General features: G+C 39.6%; 1 protein-coding gene and 1 pseudogene across 2 annotated transcripts in view; both read right to left on the bottom strand.

Annotated features, from left to right (window-relative positions):
• The window catches only part of LOC132529221 (small ribosomal subunit protein uS13-like), a 30,183-nt pseudogene extending 28,255 nt beyond the window's left edge, over positions 1-1,928 (bottom strand).
• ERC1 (ELKS/RAB6-interacting/CAST family member 1) overlaps positions 1-22,989 on the bottom strand; it is a 415,242-nt gene that overhangs the window by 115,855 nt on the left and 276,398 nt on the right. The window lies entirely within an intron of this gene.

Raw genomic sequence — 22,989 nt, 5'->3', positions numbered from 1 at the left:
TGAAATGGTGATTTTCCACAGTGCTATGCTTTGATTCCCTTCTCTTTATCTTTTGTGAATCTACTGTAGGTTTCTGCTTTGTGGTTACCATGAGGCTGAAATAAAACATTTTATAGTTCTAATAGTCTATTTCAAGGTAGTAACAACTTAGATCATACATAAAAAGTCTACCCCTTTACCCACTCCCTTTTATGGTTTTGAAGTCACATTTTATCTCTTTTAATACTGTGTATTAATTAACAAATTACAGCAGTTACAGTTATTTTTAATACTCTTATCCTTTAACTCCAGAATTTTATTTTGTTTTTGTTTTGGGTTTTTTTTGCGGTATGCGGGTCTCTCACTGTTGTGGCCTCTCCCGCTGCGGAGCACAGGCTCTGGATGCGCAGGCTCAGCGGCCATGGCTCACGGGCCCAGCTGCTCCGCGGCATGTGGGATCTTCCTGGACGGGGGCACAAACCCGTGTCCCCTGCATCGACAGGCGGACTCTCAACCACTGCCACCAGGGAAGCCCTAACTCCAGAATTTTAAAACTCTTGTTTTATATCAGAGTTAAAACGCCACTATATTACTGTATTAGAATATTCTGAATTTGATTATATACTTCCCTTTACCAGTGTGTTTACTGACTTGAAGTCACTAATTAGCGACCTTTCACTTCAGCTTGAAAAACTCCTTTCAGCATTTCTGATAAGGCAGGTCCAGTGATGATGAGCTCCCTCAGCTTTTGTCTGTCTGGGAAACTCTTAATCTCTCCTTCAGTTTCTCAAGGACAGCTTTGCCAGGTAAAGTATTCTTGGTTGGCAGTTTTATTCTTTCAGCGGCTTGAATGTATCATCCCACTCTCCCCTGGGGGTAAGGTTTCTGCTGATAAAGCAACGACAGCCTTATAGGGATTCCCTTGTAAGTCATTTAAGCTTTTTTCTCTCCTGCTTTTAAGATTCTCTGCTTGTCTTTGGTTTTTGACAACTTTAATACAAAGTTTCTTGGAGAGATTTCTTTTATCTTTATCAGTTTTATGGAAACAGAATCAACATAGAACACTGTATAAGTTTAAGGTACATGACATAATGACATATAGAGAAATGATTACCACATATAAGTCTAGTTAACATCCATCACCTCACATAGTACCAAACATTTTTTTCCCTCGTGATGAGAACTTTTAGGGTTTACTCTCTTGGCAGCTTTCAACTATACCACAGATCAGTGTTAACTGTAGACTCCATGCTGTACATTACACCCGTGGTGCTTATTAATCTTATAACAGGAAGTTTGTACATCTTGACCACCCTCACCCAATTCCCCCACTGCCCACCTCCAGTAACCACATATCTAACCTCTTTTTGATGTTTTCTTTTTTTGCAGATTCCACACGTTAAGATCTTTCAATATTTGTCTTTCTTTGACTTACTTTACTTAGCATAATGTCCTGTAAGTCTATCCCATGTATTGCATACGACAAGATTTCCTTCCTTTTTCATGGCTGAATAATATTCTTGTGTGAGACATTTTCTTTAACCATTCATCTGTTGATGGACACTTAGGTTGTTTCCATGTCTTGGTTATTGTAAACAATGCTGCAATGAACATGGGGATGCAGCAGATATCTTTTCGAGATAGTGATTTTATTTTCTTACAATATGTACCCAGAAGTGGGGTTGTTGGATCATATGATAGTTCTATTTTTAATTTTTTGAGGAAACTCTGTCTTCCATGGTGGTTGTACCAATTTACATTCCCACCAACGGTGCACAAGGGTTCCCTTTTCTCCACATCCTCACAAACACTTGTTACTTCCTGTTTTTTTTTTTTTTTTATGATAGTCATTCTAACAGGTGGGAGGTGATATCTCATATTGTGGTTTGCATTTGCATTTCCCTGATGATTAGTCATGCTGAACACCTTCCCACATACCTGTTGGCCATGTGAGTATCTTCTTTGGAAAAATGACTATTCAGGTACTTTGTCCATTTTTAATTGGATTATTTAGTTTCCTTTGCCACTGAGTTGTATGAGTTCATATATATTGGTATCAACCCCTTATCAGACATGACTTGCAAATATCTTCTCCCGTTTGGTAGATTGCCTTTTCATTTTCTTGATGGTTACCTTTGCTGTGCAGAAGTTTTTCAGTTTGATGTAGTCCCTCCCGCATGTTGGTTTTTGCTTTTGTTGCCTTTACTTTTGTTATCAAATCCAAAAAATCATTGCCAAGACCAATATCAAGCGCTTAACCATATGTTTTCTTCTAGGAGCTTTATGGTTTCAGGTTTTATGTTCAAGTCTTTAATCTATTTTGAGTTGATTTTTGATTTTTTGTGTATGGTGTAAGACAGGGGTCCAGTTTCATTCTTTTGCATGTAGTGGTCCAGTTTTCCCAACATCATTTATTGAGAGACTTTCCTTTTCCCACTGAGTATTCTTGGCTCTTTTTGTCATAAACTAATTGACCATGTACGTATGGGTTTCTTTCAGGGCTTTCAATTCTGTTCCATTGGTCTATGTGTCTGTTTTTATGCCAGCACCATAGTCTTTTGATCACTATAGCTTTATATATAGTTTGAAATCAGGAAGAGTGACACCTCCAGCTTTGTTCTTCTTTCTCAGGATTGCTTCGGCTACTTGAGGTCTTTTGTGGCTCCATACAAATTTTACGATTGTTTTTTCTACTTCCGTAAGAAATGCCATTGGAATCTTAGGAGAGATAAGGTGTCTATAGATAGCTTTGGATAGTACAGACATTTAACATAATGTCTATATGTTAATTAGTATTGAATATTAATTCCTCTAATCCATAAACACAGGATATCTTTCCATCTATTTGTGTCTTCTTCAATTTCTTTCATCAAAGTCTTAGAGTTTTCCATATATAGATCTTTTACCTCCTCGGTTCAATTTATTTTTAGTATTTTATTGTTTTGATATTATTATAAATAGGATCATTTTCTTTATTTCTTTTTCAGATAATTTGTTGTCAGTGTATAGAAATGCAACTCATTTTTGTATGTTGATTCTGTCCTGCAACTTTACTGACTTTGTTAATTAGATCTAAGTTTTTTGGTCATATCTTTAGGATTTTCTATATATAAAATCGTGTTATGTACAAAGAGAGACAATTTTCCTTCTTCCTTTTCACCCCTGATGCCTTTTATTTCTATTCCTTGTTTAACTGTGCTGGCAAGGAGTATCAGTTCCATGCTGGATAGGAAGGAGAGGATTTCTTTAAGCTGTTTTGTTTGGTGACTTATGAGGTTCATGTACTTCAATATCCAAATCTCTCCCCAGATTTGGCAAGTTCTCAGTTATTATTTCTTTAACTAAGCTTTCTGCCCCCTTCTCACCCTCTTCTCCTTTTGGAACCCCAATAATTCACAACTTGGTTCTCCTGATGGTACCCACAGATCATCTGGGTGTTCCTCACTCTTGTGTTATCGTTGTTCTCCTCTGACTGGGTAATTTCAAAGCTCATGTCTTCATTCTCACGATTCTTTACTCTGCTTGACCAAGTCTGCTGTAGATGCAGCAGACTTTTCATTACACTCAATGAAATGAGTGAAATCCACTGATCCTCAAATGGATCGATCTGGCCTCTCTTAGCCTAAGTCTGCACCTCAACCTTTCTCCCTTCATGATGCAAGAGACACAATAACTTCCACGAGGCCAAGAGCCCACACGCAAGGAATCCTTCAGTTAGAGAAGGGGAGAGAGAGGAATTTCTGTTTGGTTCTTTTTCATGATTTCTTATCTCACTAAACTTCTCATTTTGTCCCTATATTATTTTCCTGATTTCACCAGATTGTCTTTCTGTTTTCCTGCAGTTCACTGAGTTTCCTTGAAACAGGTATTTTGAATTCTTTACTGAGTAAATCATGGATCTCCACATCTTTAGGCTCAGTACGGAAGGTTACTGTGATCCTTCAGTGGTGTCGTGCTTCCTTGATTTTCGAGGTTCCTTTGAGTTTTGATTGCTGCCTTCACGTTTGAAGGTGCAGCCACCACCAGGCTTTCCTAACTGCCTGCTTCAGTGCATCCAAACTCACTTTTTTTACTCCAGTGGAGTGCTAGATGTTCTGTAAACCTGGACTTCCACAAAGGCTCTCTTCTCTGTGGGTGACTGTTTAAGTCAGTGTTCTCCAGGGGCTCCCAGACCTCAGTCAAGAGGACCTGGAGCTGGTTCACGAGTCACTTCAGGGTCTACAGCGGGGAATGAGGTCTGTCTGCCTATTACATACACAATGCATGGGTGGGCGATGTTCCTTCCAGATCTCTCTGTGTATGATGACAGATCCTACAGCTCCCACGAAGACACTTTTATTCCTAGATGGATGCTGAATATTTGGGGGGGGGGGAGTGTGTAGGTGGGAGGAAACATCTTATGCCTCCACAATGCTGATGCCACTTGTCTTTCCACTTAGAAAAATAAAAATTTACTGCCCCCCCGCAAAGCACTGTTGACAAGATTAGAGAGATGCCAGAAAGTGCTTCCCGCAGTCCATATATGGTTTACACAAGTGTTTCATCTGCATGGTATTTTGTTTTTAAGTGAACATGAATGCTTTGACACTGTCTCACTTTAATCGTTTATATTATTTTCCATTTCAATAATTTACGTTATCTGCTTAGCCCCTGAATACATCTGAATTTGCTACTACAGGCTTTTACGATTGAAAAACTGGACCAAGCAACCATGGCAGAACCTTCTCACTTACGTAAACTGAACAGCGTACTCCTCACATTCAGGTGGCTGCTTTAAAACTCAGAGTCATCTCAAATTCAGAAGCATGACAGTTTGGTGGGAGAGGACTACTTCCAGCACAGTACACTGCTAAGCCTGGAAGTCCCTCTGGCTCCATCCATCCTGGCTATGCTGAATAAATGTCTGAGCACTTGAGTGTAAACTAGAAATCTTGCAACCTAAGTAAGGGTCACCACTGTGGCCAGTGCTGAAATCCGGGCCACCCAGGGCACATCACCAGAGCAGAATAAAATTAACCATAGAACTATGCGGGATCAATTATTCAAGCCAAAACGAAATGAGCAATCTTCCTCCATTTCCTTCATCCCCAAAATCCAAACCATCAGAATGCCAAAGGCTCAACTTACAAAATATATTATAGATCTATAAACATTAAAAACATGAATTACACCATGCCATCACCCTGGTCAACATTCCCTGACGGTTTCCCACTCTATTTAGAATAAAATTCAAACTCCTTTAAGACCTTAAATGACCTGGGTCTTGCCTACATCTTTGGGCACATTTCCTATGAATCCCCTCATTTATTATACTCAGTGGTTTTGTTTCTGTTTTTCTAACAGACCAAGTTCAATCCTGCATCAGGGCCTCTGTATTTGCACCAATTTATGCCTGGAATGCTCTTACCCCAGACAGTCACATGGCTAACTTCTTTACAACATTAAGGAGATAAAGTTCAAGGAAGACCTAAAAGAAGCATTCTTAGACCCCCTGATCTAAAATTTTCCCCAACCCCAACACACTATAAGATCCCTCCAGCAGTCAATTTCTATGAAAGATCTCTTATATTTTCTTCCCGTTACTTAATCCTTGTCTGAAACTATCTTATTTGTTTACTTATTTTATGTCTAAAATACACTAAAATGTATCCTATCCTCCACCTCCATAAAGGCAGGGCTCTTATCTGTCTTGATCACTTGTGTATCTCTTGATATTAGAGTACTTTCTAGCACATAATGCTACTTAATCAATGTCTGGTGAATGAATGAATGAACTGATCTTCAATAACTGTCATTTGTCAGTAGCGATATGAACTTCCCATTATCCCTTTCAGCTTGGTGTCTGAAAGCTCCTCCAATCCAATGGAGACCATTAAAATGATACTGAAGAAAGATAAAAAGGAAATAACTTCTGTTATGGGTTTATTTCCTATTTGTATCTCTTTAGTATCAATATCAGATGGGAGCATTCAAAGAATTTCTAAAAGAGATAAAAAGAAGCAAGTGTGCTGCCTGATGAACAGGACTGGAGGAGTATCCCGCAGTCCAGGGAAATGCAGTAGGAGCTTAACGGTGAGATGGGAGCAAGTCCTCCCTGAAAGACTCCAAAGAAATTCAGGACTCAAACAAGCCTGTGGGCGGGACAGAAAGGAGGAGCCCAAAATAAGGGAATTCATTCAAACTCTAACTACTAACTCACTGCAGCAGCTGTCCCTCCTCACTTTCCTGTCTTCTTATACAGGACACGTGGCTTACTATTTTCCCCAGCTATAACAAGCGAGCAAGCAAAGAAATATGACGGGGTCCTCTATGATACCAAATAAACTACTTAGGGAGATGTAAAGCTCTTATGTCAGAATCGGTGCCCCCGAGTAAATTCTTCATTCTAGACTGGGGGCCCTCCAACCTGGATCTATGCCCATCCATCCCAGCAAGATGTCTGACAGTTAACAAGTTCTGTTTATGTAAATAAAACTACTTGCCAGCTGCCTCGTTCAGAGGAGAGGCCTAGCAGGACAGTAAACCTATAAACACCACTAAAGGAATCTCAATGCAGCCACCTACTGCAATCAACTCAGTTCCTAAATATGAATGGACCATTAAGGATCATCAGATGTATGTGGAAAACCTCCAAAATGAAAGAGAAAATAAATAATAACTGAGGTAGAAGGAAATACCACTCAGGAAACAGATGAAAGTTCTTAAAAATGTCTAATTACTTTTCTCAGAGAAATTCAAGAAGATATTAAAGCTACAAAACAAAATCTAGGAGGTCATGAAAAAAGAACATTCAGATTATAAGACAGTTAAAACACTCATTACCAAAATAAAAAAAACTCAAAAGGACTGGAAGAAAGTTAAGAAAATACCCCGGAAACTGAAGAAATAAAACCCAAAGAGTTAAAAATATAAGAGAAATTGAGGATTAATCTAGGAAGGTCCCAAATCCAACTACTAGAGGTTTTAAAAGGTGAGACCAGTTAAAAATGAAGGAAAGGCCATTATCAAAAAATCTACAAATGATAAATACTGGAGAGGGTGTGGAGAAAAGGGAACCCTCTTGCACTGTTGCTGGGAATGTAAACTGATACAGCCGCCATGGAGAACAGTATGGAGGTTCCTTAAAAAACTAAAAATAGAACTACCATATGACCCAGCAATCCCACTACTGGGCATATACCCTGAGAAAACGATCATTCAAAAAGAGTCACGTACCACAGTGTTCATTGCAGCACTATTTACAATAGCCAGGACATGGAAACAATCTAAGTGTCCATTGACAGATGAATGGGTAAAGAAGATACGGCACATTATATACAATGGAATATTATTCAGCCAGAAAAAAAAATGAAATTGAATTATTTGTAGTGAGGTGGGTGGATCTAGAGTCTGTCATACAGAGTGAAGTCAGTCAGAAAGAGAAAAACAAATACTGCATGATAACATATATACAGAATCAAAAAATAAAATGGTTCTGATGACCCTAGGGGCAGGACAGGAATAAAGACGCAGACGTAGAGAATGGACTTGAGGACACTTGAGGGTAAGCTGGGATGAAGTGAGAGAGTGGCATGGACATATACACACTACCAAATGTAAAACAGACAGCTAGTGGGAAGCAGCCGCATGGCACATGGAGATCAGCTCGGTGCTTTGTGACCACCTAGAGGGGTGGGGTAGGGAGGGTGGGAGGGAGGGAGAGGTAAGAAGAGGGGATATGGGGATATACGTATACATATGACTGATTCACTCTGTAGTGCAGTGCAAACTAGTACAACATTGTGAAGCAATTATACTCCAATAAAATGTTAAAAAAACATTTAAAAAATAAAAAAAGTAAAAGAATTGACACTACATAAATAAAAAAAACTTCCCTAAGTTCATATTCTGCCTAAGACCAAGAAAGGAAGGAGAAGGAGCCTCTCTATGAATATCAAAAAGACAAGTGTTTCATCACATAATAAGTAGGAAATGACCTATCAAATATTTCCTGAAATCAGAGGACCAATTTTAAGCCATTGATACACCTTTTGATTACTATGATCACAACCATGACTGATAACAATGTTGATTTAATTTAATTCTCACAACAACCTAAAGAGGCGCTATAATTATTTTCATTTCAGAGATGGGAGAGACACAGATAAATTAATTAACTTATTTGAATTCACACAGCTAAAAAATGGCTGAGATTCTAACTCTAATTTTGACCTATATGATTAAATAGCAACATTACCAACAAGAAGATGATTACTGAAAATACTGTAATCTGACAAGCCTGTAAATCTAAGAGGCAATTTATAATAAAAAATTCTATTAATGGAAAAATGTTAAACGTCTCTATAGCGATGCAATTAGCAAAACCCAGAATGCAGGGCTAAGAACTTGGTTTTTTTTCAACAAATACACTGAAAGGGGTAAACGAGATGGAAGGGAACTTAAAACAGACTTAAGAGACACACAAAGCAGCCTCAACATAGACATTGGTTTGGATGCTGAGTTGCACAAGCTACAAATAATTGAAAGTACAAACCATTTAGAAACAGCCTGGTAAATGCTGACACTAACTTTGATGAAAATAAAGAATTACTGTTAAGTTTTTTCAGCTGTGATAATGGTACTGTTGCCATGTTTTAAACAGAACTCTCATCTTTTAGAAATATATACTGAATGACTTAGGATAAACTAATATGATGTCTACAATTTGCTTCAAAATAAAACAGAATGGGGGAAGTAAGAATACAGATAAAATAAAATTAGTCATAAGTTGATCACTGTTAAAGATGAATGACAAACACCAAAGTTCACTGTTCTACTTGTTCTATTTTTAAATATGTTTAAAATTTTCCATAAAAAAAACACCCCATGTCTTGAACACTGGAATCACACAAAATGTTATTACTTGAATTACAGACTGAGTATCAGAAACTGAAAAAATATCTTATTGCATTTGATTGACTTATTAAAAAAGAAAAATCACAAGACACAAAACAACGAGTTGCCAAAGTAACGGAAGAGGCGCACAGCTCTTCTCACCTAGTAAGTAAGTACACAGTGACATTCCAACTCATCATGTAAAGGTTTGCTGTTCACAAGTAAAGATTTTTGGTTACAGGACTGTTTATAAAAGGAACATTGAGCAATGCAGAGGGTATCATACATTACAAAAGTAATAAATTTTTTTGTTACATATAATTGATTATTTTTAAATTTTAGAGACTTTCAAACGCCAGCGATATTCCATGTTTAGTAAACATTCATTAATTAAACAATGTTTGTGTGTTCACACTGAGCTGCCACTGTGTGGGGCAGAGTGTGTGCGCGAAGTGCCGCTGCCAGCAGGGGTGCAGTAATGTGAGGTGGGGAGGGGTGGACAGACGGAAGAGGGAGCAAATGCTTCGCTGCTGTGAGACCTGGAGAACAATGGTCAGCGGAAGCATAATCTCCATTTAGAATAATGAGAGATTCACCAGCATCTGAGACTGAAAACAACACTGGAAGGTTTACTTTAAGTACTGACATTGTTTTCAATTGAGTTTGAGATGGTTTGAAAACATTCCCAGAAATCAAAGAAACAGGTGTAGCTAATAATTCTGGGATGACTAATTTGGCCTACTATATGCAGTATCAGATAGTTCTTAAATATATGTATCTCCCTCATCCTCACCCTGGGTAAAATGTGGCCACAGTTACTTCTCTGCACATAATTCATTCTCATTCTCTCTCTCTCTCTCTCTCTCTCTGCCCCCCCCCCACACTCACACACACAGACACACACACACACACACACACACACAGTCCTTCCAACGTTTCCTCTTTGCCTGGATTACAGTGACTGGGACTATAACCTCTGACTTGCTCTGCTGAGAGTAACACGATGTATATTCTTCTTTGGTCTCCATGAGTGACAGGTACCCTGGAAAGTCCACCAGTTAATCTTCTTGAGATGCGTTCTAGGAAGAAGTAAAAAGCTTGGCAGGCTCCAGAGTGAGGCGAGTGCGCTGTCTGGGCTCCCCTCCCACTCGGCCAGGAGGGCAGACTTTCAGGTTCATTATCACCTCAACAGTATGCCTGTCAGGTGCCAAGGGTGAGAGAAGACTGGGCCTCTTAAGGCGTCCTGGACTTTCTGACTTCTCTAAAGTAAGAGCAAATCCATAACAGACAGGTTATGTTTTAAACCTACTGCACCCATTTATCCACTTTAATTTATTGGATCGATTAGCTCAGAGTAGGAAATGCCTAACACTGGATTTGCCATTACATGGCCACCATTCGAATATCCTATTATCAGGACTAAGGGTGGGAAAGTGGACATGTGAGTTCGGGGGAGACAGGAGCACTGACTCACCTCTGATATGACCCTAACAATGTGGGCTCAAGTCTGACTGAGACGCAGAGCTTAGAAGGTAACACAGCAGAACTGAAATCCTGGTAAAGAGAGTGAAGCACAGTGGGAGGGAGAAACAGCTAACAATTGTCTCAAGAAGTACTTTCGTGTTGCACATTTAAAAGAAGAAACACGTGGGGTTTTCCGGTTTCTTGTTTTGTTTTTTAAAGCAGACAAAAACAAAAAGCAATCATTCCTTCTAAGCAAAATATTTTCCCAACGTCTTTTCTATTTTGGAATGTGGGTTTAAGTCTTTAATTTTTCTCTGGGTAAAACGTGGCCACACAATTTCTCTGCAACTGATGTACTATTCTTTCTGCCCACACTCAGGCTTTAAAATTATTCAGGTTTCAGACACTACATACTCATGCCCAACTTTATTGTCAAAAGCATATAGAATATTCACATTCCTCACAAAATAAACTGTACACCAGCTTGGACCCTCTCTTTTAAGATATAAGATTACTTTACAAATGTAATTTTTCCTATTGTGATGTTGAAGAAGCCTAGCAATAAAAAGAGAGATGGAAGAAAAATAAGGTTTCTCAATTCCTAGACTAGAATTCTCTTTATTAATCCACTGTTGAGGCACACAAACTCTTACCCATTTTTAATCAGCAAGAGTAACGAAAATCACATGTGGAAAAGAAAGTCAGAGGGGATTGAATTCATCCAACAAAACCTAAAATGGACAAATTGAGGCTGGCAAACTGGAAAAGCAAGTTGGAAATAAAAGTTTAGAAAATACGAACAGGCTCAAAGTGGGAAAATGACTACTGAGGCAAGTTACAGCAATTTTCAATAAAGATAGAAGTTCAGAATTGGAGAACTGTACCAGCTGAGAAGAGGTGGACCTAAAAGAAACTGCTGAGAACTGTGGAATTATCATCACTGAAGATGTTCATATGCTGGAATCCAACACCCGCCTTTCTGGAATGGGGTCAGTGTATGAATGCTTAATTCACAGTAATTTCTATAAGCCCCAGATCTTATCAAGATAGAAAAAAAAGATGAACCGATAGTTTTTTTTTTCTCATTGAAAACTGTACACGAGAATTAAGTGAATACGGATGTTTCTTGGAAGAGTGGAAAGAATCCAGTGGCAATCCAAGTGGGGTCTGGCACCAGTTCTGTCACTAAGTTGGCTTCTGACTGTGCACGAATCACTTGGCCACTCGAATGCCAGTTCCCTTACATGTAAAGTAAGAGAACGGAAAGGAAGGAAGGAGACCGACGTGCGCCGGGAGCTGGTCCACACCGTGCTCTCTTCTCACGGCAAGATGCTGACAGCAACCCTGTGGGTAGCGACTGCTCTGCTCATTCTTATAAGTGATGGAAGTTGGTTCACAGAGGCTAACTTGCCCAAGGTCACACCTACAGAGTAGGCAGCAGAGACAGGGTTTGTGTCCAGCCCTGTTTGACTCTGAAGTCTGTAATGTAAAAAAAACCGTACTGCCTCTCGGGAGTCTCAGAAAGGACCAGTGACCTGAATTCTCTCTGTTTTACCCTTGAGAGCCTCGTCACCCTTTCTGCCATTTCCTGACTGAAGTCGCTTCTTCAGGCTCCCGCACCCACTCCCGACAGGCTCTCGTTGCCTGTTCCCCAACCTCATCTACTGCCCACATAGTGACCACAGGGTATTCCTAAGAGATACAAACTTCTTGTTGTTGTTTTTTGTGGTACGCGGGCCTCTCACTGTTGTGGCCTCTCCCGTTGCGGAGCACAGGCTCCGGACGCGCAGGCTCAGTGGCCATGGCTCACGGGCCCAGCCGCTCCGCGGCATGTGGGCTCTTCCCGGACCAGGGCATGAACCCACGTCCCCTGCATCGGCAGGTGGACTCTCAACCACTGCGCCACCAGGGAAGCCCCAAACTTGTTATTTTTATATCCTTACAATAAAGGTTCAAAATACAGGAAAAATGCCCAAAGCTTGGGAAACACACACTCATGTCTTCATAGCGCGCTCCCAACTCTCTGCCTGCTGCTGCCCGAACAAGCCATGCCTTCAGTGCTGCAGACTGACGGGGGTCACGCTTCCTTCCATCCGCACAGAAGACCTCCCCAGCCTTCAAGTACAGTCTGTCCCTACTGAGCAGCTCCCTCCATCCACGCAGCTCCAGCGCTGACCAGCCCAGAATGAGTCTCCCCCTCCCCGCTCCTCCTTCCCTCTGTGGTGAAAATCTTAACCTTTAAACCATAACTCATTGGTCATCATCTCCTCTGTGATCTCCTCCCCATCAAATTCCCTGTGAGCTGGTTCTTCCTTTGAGCTTCCATACCTTTACCAGATACCATCTTACATTCGTTTTGAGCCTGTCTTCTCTACTGTGAACTCCCGGGGTTTTATTTACCTTTGTATTATTGCCCCCCCCATCACCTATCAGTGTCTGGCCAATAATAATGACCAGACTTAATAATTTAAGTTTGTTAAATGAATTAATAAATCTGAAGAGGGGAATGCCTTCCTCAAAAGTAAACATCACCGCTTCCTCATGGACACTGCAGTGGCCCCATTTCCAGCAAACCATCAAACCTCAAGAGGTCAAAACTCATTGTGTTTAGGGTGTTTGCGTGTATGGTGCAAGGGTAAGTAAGGGGCAGGAGAGGAGGAGAGAAGAGAGGGCAGAAGAAGGAGCTAGGAAGACAGCTCAGACTAGAGGGCTCTCTAAGAATTTGAGGTTTATCCTCCAGGAGATGGGTGCTACTGAAAGAATTTTAAGTTGGGAAACGACACTGCCGTATTTACTGTGTGAAAAGCTGTTTAGCAGCGAGTGAAGTCGGAATTCAAAGGTGAAAACAGGCTGAAGACAGAGGACTCAGGAGGCAGTCTGGTTCCAGAGCTCCCCTTCTTCAACATAACCTCTCAGTAGTAAAGGGAGGGAAGCCTGCCCAGAGTGAGTGCGGATGGCAGACAGGCAAGCTCAGGCCGAAGGGAGCACCAATGCTCAAGTAGTGCAAACAGTTCACATCCATAATTACTTACTATCTACTATATATTATAATAATGAACGTGTGCTAGGTACTGCGATGGAGAGAGATAAATGAGAAACGATTCATAGTGAAGTAGGGAACACAGATTTACAAACAAATAACTAAAATACAGAATTACGGTTCAAAACAAAAAAAAAGGTCATTACCAGAGATAAATAAGAAGTATGAGAAAAAGGTACCACAGAGTCAAAGGGAAGAAACAGTCTCGAGGGGGAAAAAAAAAGGAGGGGGTTAACTAGTAGGGTACAAAATATTATAGAGCATCCACATACAATGAGGACAGAGAAGATAACAGTTTGCTTCTTAACTTTTGTTAAGTAAATAAATTCTGAAATTTCATATTGAAAAAGGCGGTGTCTCCAATTAGGTATTTTGCCCCAGGTGTGGATTAGAAATTCCCATAGTTCTAAACACGGTATAAGACTAATTCAATGTCGAATACTTTAACAATGCGGGATCTAAGTCCCTTACCGTATCAAGTAGGTAGATATCAATTTAAGTATATAGTCCTATATGAGCACAAGGACATTTATTCAATTGATTACAAACTTGCAAGCATATGACTGACTACTCCTCAAAGCATTAAAACATAGAAAATGATCTGATCACTGGTTCTAAAAGGACTGGCATGGAAAGAAGTAATTCCTTATTTCTAGGAATATGCTATTAACATGGGAGCGATTATGTATTTACTTAACTTTATTAGCATGAAAGGCGAGAAATGCTCCACACTGTGTAGTTGGGTACAATGAATTCAATAAACTTATGGAAGCAGGAAACAGTAAAGGAAGACAAACACTTATTCTATAAACACCCAAGTGTTACTTATAAAGATTTCTAAACCAACTGCCTGCTTTCCCAGGATAGTACCTAAAACCACGGGTAAAAGATACTCCATCTGAAGTGCCCATAGAGAATCTTCATCAGGAGTAGAACGAACTTTAAAAGTCTCAAGTTTCTAGGAATGAAGCCTAGCTTGCCTTTCAGTTACACTCAGAAGTAAAAGAGATAATTCAAAGCAGAAGCTACATTTTCTATGCTGATAATTCAATGTACAATTGATGACTTAAAAACATCATTGACAGTCAGGCTCCATGGTGTATGAGCACCAGGCAACTGCCACTTCCACAAGAGGTACTTGTGTCTCATGAGAATATGCAGTAAAAACAATTTAATCCTGAGATAAAGTTACAAATATGTGTAGCAAAGTGAAGGTCAATTGATTTGTAATAGGTGCTGGAGGGAAAAGACTGAGAAAATAGGAGTAAATCTAGCTTGTTAACAGCAGGAGTAAAAGGCAATCAAGTACAGACGATGCCCCTTACTCGTGGTAGTGATGCTCTATAAAGTAGCTGTGAACACTGAATTCACAAATCCTGACCTGCCGCTCCTAAGGGAAATACAGGATGAGGTTCCTGTGAGCTTCTGGGTACAACGTTTACACCAACCAGTCAATAGCTAACCATGTTTTATGCGTGCTTTTGTTAAAGACACCATGTTTAACATACACTGCTGACCCATTAACACTGGACTCCAGGCCAAGAACACGACTTACTGCTCACGCCTGAACAGAGCTTCACCAGCACACGTGTTTCCTCCGTAAGGCACATCAGAGGTACACCAGGCAGCCCTTCGTGCAAAGAGGGGAAACAAGTGTCCTCCACAGACCGTGAAGAGGACCCTGTGTGGAGTGTGAGAGCCAGATGAGAAGGCAGACAGCACGCGGCTCAGCCCCAGCGGGATGTGCACGGAGGTGAGTCACAAAGCCCGGCCACTCTGCCCACGTCCACGAATGGCTGTGAGAGTGTCTGAGTGTTGCGTTTGGAGTTACAAATAAGTGTTAGCAGCAGGTGAATTGGCATATACGGAACCCACAAATAATGAGGGGTGACTTTACTTCTCTCTCAAATGTTTTAAAAGAAAACAAACCTTTATTTTCCACCCCATTAGTCAATCCTGCTTCCTATTAGAGTGACTGTGAACTGACCAGGGCCACCTCTCTTTGCATCAGTTTTGCTTCCAGTTTAGAAAAGACACAATGTAGCTGCATATCAAGAAACTAAGTTAAATCCAGGACAAAATCCTGAGGGATTCCCTATGCTTCAATCACAGCATTGTAACTTCTTGAATAAAAACATGTAAGGAAAATTGTGGATGAACTCAGTAAAGACTGAGTTTATGAATGGATCTGAAAACAAACTGGAATTCTTAATTCTGTATCTCCTCAGATTACACTTTACATGATAAGGATTCCCTTTTTCAAATTCTAAGGTTAATCTCATTCCTAGTGGATTCCTGGCATGGAAAGGTTCAGAAAGGTACAGGTCTGATTCCATCTGACATCAGTATTCTTCCACCAACTGTGAGAGCTTAATTTTATATATGAACACTCTACCACTGATTTCATGTAGACAACTTTGTTTCTAAGAGAAATAAATATGTGCTCCATAGTCATGGAAGTGGAAGAATTTACTAAGTAGAGATAATGGGAAAGTCGCAGCTCAATAAATCCCTACATTTTAAAAAGAGGTGCTGAGAATTCACTTTTCCATTACAAAGGCCTATGAGTGAACACAGCTGCAGGAAGCAGCCTGAGAAATATAGGGCAGATTTTGTTTTTTTAAGGACCATTCTAGGGCTTCCCTGGCGGCGCAGTGGTTAAGAATCCGCCTGCCAATGCAGGGGCCATGGGTTTGAGCCCTGGTCTGGGAAGATCCCACATGCCACGGAGCAACTAAGCCCGTGCACCACAACTACTGAGGCCTGCGCTCTACAGCCCGTGAGCCACAACTACAGAGCCCATGAGCCACAACTACTGAAGCCCGCACGCCTAGAGTCTGTGCTCCACAATAAGAGAAGCCACCACAATGAGAAGCCCGCACAAACAAAGAGTAGCCCTCGCTTGCAGCAACTAGAGAAAGACTGTGCGCAGCAACGAAGACCCAACGCAGCCAAAAATAAATAAATTTATAAAGAAAAAAAATTACCATTCTAAGAACGGCGATGGATGTTGTCTAATTCGTTCCACAATAATAGAATAACCTTCCTCCTCCCTCTCTCCATTCTTTCAAAAAACACTCACAGGCCATGTAATGTACTAGAAGGTACAAGACGAAAACAATCTGGCCTCAATAAATAGTGAACCTATTGGAAGAGACTATAAGTAAAGAGGTAAATAAAATCTAGTGTGGTCTTTCTGTAAGATATCCAAACTGAAAGATATCCAAACAAATTTTTATCTACAGTTGAATGGATAAATAAACTAAGGTACAGTCATAGACTGGACTGCTACACAGCCACAAGGATAAATGAACTACAACCACACGTAGGGGTAGCAGAAAGCAGGACAGAGATCACGGAGAGCCACACATACCACACTAAGAAAAAGAAGTGTTCTTGTGCAGGATGTAGAGGGTCGGAGACAGTGACGTTGAAAAATGTTAAGGAGAAGATTCAGCAGCTCTGAATTTTATACCAATCATTATGTCAGGCAATGTGAAGCATGCGTTACAATGAGACAAGAAGACCACTTAGGAGGCAATTAAGGAAATCCAAGCAAAAATCACCATGAAGGTACAAATTACGGTACAGAGAGGACAAGAGAAATCAAGTATTTAGAAACAAAATGTTTGTGAGCAGGAGAGTCAAAGAGGAGTCCCAGAATCATTCTAGAAGGACCATGTGGCATTTCTTTTCTCTTCAATATTTTTTGTAATAATAAGACTCTTCAAGGGTTAGCTAAGCTTTGCGGCCACAGAAAAAAATTCTAAAATGGAAATTGCAAAAGCTACCCCCCAAAATATTTTTGAATGTTGCATACACTGGATATTCTATATTATATAGGCAGAATAGAATACGAACTGCAGACCTGCTGCATAACTGTGTATGTTGTAGTCCACACGTAGAAACTGTAATGTTTATAGATAAGGTAGGCCATGTGGAAGCTGACCTTCTGAGGAAAATATGTGAAAACCTTGAGGTTTTGCAACATCTTCAAAGAGTTAGAAATGGTAGACACCAGAACTCTTGATAAACAAAGTAAAGAACACAGTAGTATCCGTTATTTTAGTGCTGTTCTAACTGTACTGAAATAAGTGAAACAGCATAAAATATCAAAATGTTCTACATGTAGACAGGAAAGTATTATTAAGTGAAACTTCCTTCAATAACACAGAATGCAGTATGTGTGTGTATACATATTACCTGTTTAGATATTTTAGTGAATTTAAGCAGAGGTCATCCAAAGACTTACAGGGAAAGAAGTAGATAGTATACTGACATAAGAATGAGTTACAGCAGTTGAGTATGCTTCTGAATATGAATTCTTGTAACATTTCAGAAGAAAGTCTGGACAGTAATTAGATTAATATCCTATGAAGTCAATTTAAATACCTAAAATCACTGTCTGTTCTCTTAAGTAGTAAATATAAAAAGAAGGACTTTCATAGCTACACCTTATCTTTTATAATTGCTGACCATCTGAAGTGGCAAAGAGATTGGAGTGGGTAATCTGAAGCACTCCCAAGCAAACTGATGCAGAGAGAAAGGATAAAAGTCATATGCAAGATGCAAAATTTTGGGAAGAGAATAAAACAAAAAAGAAACAAAACAAAACAAAAAGAATTGCACTTAGGATCTCTTTGGTTCTTTGGAGTTGGAGACAAATACTCAAGGCGGCGTGGATGTTTATAGAAACCACTGGTTTCTAGAAAGTTTTATAGAAACTTGCCAAGAGTCTTTTCTAATTTGATATTCTTGAAAAGGAAAGTTTTATGAAGTCGTTGAGGTACAAATGACTTGGGAGGGAAAACTAATGGAGTAAATTTGGAAGAAACACAAGACATTTTAATATATTGCAGTGATAACATGTACTTCTTATTTTCAAAAGTTGATATTCTTCCGCTATGCGTACATACACAACACTAATTCAAAATTTATTTCTTTGCAGGAATTACCCAGAAGCTATCATTGGCTAAATTATAGCGGCTTATAAGTAGATCCAGTTTACACACACACACACACACACACACACACACACACACACACACATCAATACAAGACTACAACATACATGCCTGATAACATATGAGCCTGGCTTAAGGGTTGCTCATGTCAGCTTCTGAATAAATGTTTTACTCACTGTAACAGCTCTATTCTCTCTGCGTGTGTGTGTATATATATAAAAGTAATAAATATATATTAGTTTCCCACTCGTATTCATTGTTCCATTGTCTGGTAACATAAAAGAAGTCACCGTCACAAAGATCAAGCCTGGGTAATGGCCGCCTTCTGAGTAAAACAAATGGTTCAATTCTGCCTCTACATCCACATTTAAGTAGAGTGCAACAGACAACAGACATTCTCTGATTCAGTTTTATCCCTCCAAATACTACCTCTCAGGATTTCATATTACAGAAATATCTTTGGCTGAAAGAATGGAAGGAATCCAAAAGAACTGACTCTCTGCTCCAGTGCAGCATGAGCTGGCCACTGTGCTACCCACTTTCCCACAGCTTCTCACTGAATTATGCAACTCTCAAGACAAGCATCTACTAGTTTCATTTACATACATGAGAAAACAGAGATTGAGAGGAAATTAAATGTTTATGCTAAAGGTCACACAGTATACATTTAAATTTAGTTCCAATTTGAAAGCTCATGCTTTTACTACTATGTTAAAGAAATATTTAAAATGTTACATAGGCAATACATTCACATGGTTAAAAATTTTTAAACGACTGAAAATTATATATTTATGCGTGTGTGTGCTTGTCTGACCTTTGTCTGTCATCTTCCCTCCCACTGACCTAGAGGATAACACATAAGCATGCGTGCGCCTGCATACACATATGCTTTTGCCTCCCCCTTGAAAACACTCTGCACACTGCTTTCCGCCCTGCTTTTTCATTCAACAATATTAGCTAGAATTACAGATGCATATGCTGTCTTACCCTACAATTCCACTGCTGGGGTTTTATGCTACAGAAATACTCGCACATCGGTTGAAATGCCTTTTATACAAGTTATTCTTATATTTATGAAAATTCTGTCTTCTTACGAACGTGATACTATTTTGCAGCAGTGTGTGTAAAATGGCTAAGTGTCAGGAGTAACTTGAATGGCCATCGGTGGAGGGCTAAGTAAGTACAGTACTGTGGAATACCACACTGCTGAAGCGGAACGAGAGGGAGTAACGGAAGGCATCCCAAATATAGAAGTGGGTCAGCAAACCTTAAAGCCAGATAACACACAGTACACGCAGGAGCCTGTGGACAGGAGTCTGTGGTAGAGCCTTCTGTTAAGAGGAGTTTAGCAACGGGAATCAAAATAAAATTTGCTTCACGTTTTGACTCAGTAATCCCATTAATGAATCTCTCCCAGAGAATATGCTTAAATATGTGAGAAGACGCAAGTATAACAGTGTTCTTTGCAGTACTGTTTGTAATTTTGCAAAACTGGAAAAAAATCTGTATGACCTTGAGCAGAAAAGTGATAGAAAAAACAATGGGACATCTATACGAGGGAACACCAAGCAGTTGTTCAACAGAATATGCAGATCTTTATGTTGACATTAATAAGTACACACGACACTTTTCAGTTAAAATACTAACTGCAGAACAATGAGTCTAACATTCTGTTTACATATGTAAAGTCAGAAAGACGATATGTCAAAGAAAATGAACCGAGAGGCCTCCTCCCACCATAAACACACGAGAGTTGCGCAAGTGTTCTCTATGCTTTCCCAGTCCTACCAGAGTTTTAGGCACTCTGAAAATTAAACCTTATTACAGGTTAAGTAAAGAAATCCAGGATTTAAACATGTCAGTTACACCTCTGTGATGGCCACAAGTGTGAAAACATAAGTCAAATTATGAAAACTTCTAACGATAAACTCAACTCACGATGCTTTGGCAATGATACCAAAAGGTAATATAGAGGAACCTAAATGGAAAGACAAAGTCTGAAGTGATACCTCATCACAATGAAGTCCTGCCATCAACCCAAGCGACACTTTCAGCAACGCAGTTTATGGGACTGACCAGCAATGTGTGCATGGACACCAGACACTGCTCTGTATCCAGAGGCCTTAGCACATCAACAGCAAAAAGCAACGTGAGGAACAGAAACTCAATGAGTCGTGATTACAACAATCACCTGTTTGGGGGCTTTCCAATCAGTTACCAAATCCGAGATGGGGCAAAGGATTAAGAGCTTTTCTATTTGCTATGTGAGCAAAGCTAATCAACAGAGGCAAGTGCTAGCCTTAAACCACACGTGCACAGACATACCACACACAACAGTGCTAGCCTTAAACCACACGTGCACAGACATACCACGCACAACATCAACAGTAAGGGTGAATTAAACGTCAAAACTGATTCTTAAGTTATACTCTCAGCACAACTGGGCAATAAAGCTGACAGTGCCTTGACACGAAGGAATGAAGAATGAAGAAATGATCATTGTGGACTATAACGTAGCAGAAATAACGAGAACCACCATCAAGCAAGCATCAGTAAGGTCAAAAGTCAGGAGATGGAAGAAATATGGGCCGAAAGTTCTCTTCTTTGGGAACTCTTCCCTCTTTTTGTTGGGTATGACATATTCTAACACTTAATCACTCCTACAGAGGAAATGCTTTTCTAGAAACTCTTCTTCACAATTACAAAGAGCTGAGAATCACACAGTAAATTTTTGGCAGTTAACCTGGGCGAGACTGTTGCTTGGAGCTGCTACCCCCAAACATTAAGCTTCCCAGCGAACAGGGCTGCTGTGGCCCGTGAACTCATCTCTGTGGAGGGCCCCACCGAGGGCCCCGCGTGTTCTACAGCTCGTGCCAACACCCCTTTCAACCCTCCAAAGGCTCACTTGCAACTCTGCATAAATTGTCAGTGTGTCTTGGCTCCAGAGACAGCTTCACCTGCAGGGCTTCATCTTTCTGTTTGACACCTACTGTTGATTTTCCTGCAAACTACAAAAGAGCCCTCTTCAGTGTTTCTCACACAATGACACAATCAGTCCTCTGTAACTCAGAAGAGGATTAATGATTGGGTTTTATTTGATTGTAGTTTTGATTAATCCTGACTTTGTTCAATTTGTGACCTTTGCTGGAATCCCAAGGGCTGGGAATTAGAAAATGCACACTGCACCACTGTACTCGGGGCAGTGTGAGCCTGCCAATTTACTTCACGCCTCATTAGCCACAAAAGCTATGAAATTGTAGTCCAAAACAGCTTCACATTTTTTCAGGGTATGGGTACAAAATTCTGTATGAGCTTTTCTTTCTGATTTAAATATAGTAAGCCAATAATTAAGTCTATCCTGGTTAAGCTCATAGGGTCCTAATTGCAATTGGCAGTTACCTCAGTAAATTATCAAACTCAGGCAAGTCATATCATGATGTAGCTGTCCTGACTTCCTGAGGCTTGGAATTATTAATAGTTTTCGAGAAGGGGTGGGGAAAAAATCTGACTTTTTGGATTGCAAACGATTACAATATTCTTTAATAAATTTGTCTTTGGCATTAAACCGAATTTATATGACTAAATTTATCCTAGTTTGTGTTAAATCTTAAAGATATCACACCGTGGAAAAGTTGCTGCAGTTTTTCATTATTTACTATTTGAGAATCAGCTATTTATAATGTTTTTATAAATAATTTATAATACACAACATTCTACATAAAAGTGTTACCTTCTGGAGCTCCCAGAATCAACAAATTCTTTATAAGAAACTGTAGAATATGCCCCTTTCTGTGATACTCAATTCTGCTATAATTAACTAAAAAAAAGTTCATTAAAGAATGGAAAAAAAAGAGAATGGAGAAATTATACATATAAATGTACACTGCATCACCAATTTTTGATGCAGGAGAGGTCCAAAGCTCACCATGTGATCCAATGCCTTAAATTCTGCATTGTACAAAAAGGACCCCTCAAGTTCCAGTTTTGTTAAAGTAGGGCTACTACTTAAAGACATTTGAAAGTAATTTCAGTTTAAAACACTTTTAGATTAAAGAAATTTCCCCCCATACTCAACGATTACCTCACTTTTACCTAATTCAAAAATGATTTTTAAACAATGATTTTTACTTTTATCTTCTTTCCAAAACATTCAGCTTTGGTTTCACAGAAATATTTTTTTTCTTACAAGTATGTCATTGGTTCCATATAAGATAAAAACACATAATTACAATATCCTGAATAACTGGAATAAACAAGTGTGGAAAAAAACATAACTAACCTTCAGTAATCACTCAACACGTTAACTGAGATGCGTGGGGTATATTTCAGGACCTGGATTGTGAATGGGACGGTACAAGTAAAATGTTTAAAATCAAACTCAATTTGTGTGAAAGAATGGACCAACTCACAAATAGGGTGGATGATTCAAGCCTAAAAGTCAACGTGATTTAACAGAGAATGGTCTTTTTTTTTAGGAGTAAGGGAAGAATCAACCAAAGTTAATATATTAAATTATATATTTAAGTATATTAAAATATATCTTAAAAACAACTGCTTTTCTTTTCTGAGAAGCAAATGCATTTTAGAATCACCCTCAATGGGTTAAGAGGTCACAAGCAAACATACTACCCTCTTCTACTTGTTTCTGTCTATCACCCTTCACGCTTA

The sequence above is a fragment of the Lagenorhynchus albirostris genome, chromosome 11 (genome assembly GCF_949774975.1).
Source record: "Lagenorhynchus albirostris chromosome 11, mLagAlb1.1, whole genome shotgun sequence".
In the NCBI taxonomy this organism is placed as follows: Eukaryota; Metazoa; Chordata; class Mammalia; order Artiodactyla; family Delphinidae; genus Lagenorhynchus; species Lagenorhynchus albirostris.
Note: the sequence above shows the minus strand (reverse complement) of the source record. Positions and strands in the feature narration are given on the sequence as shown.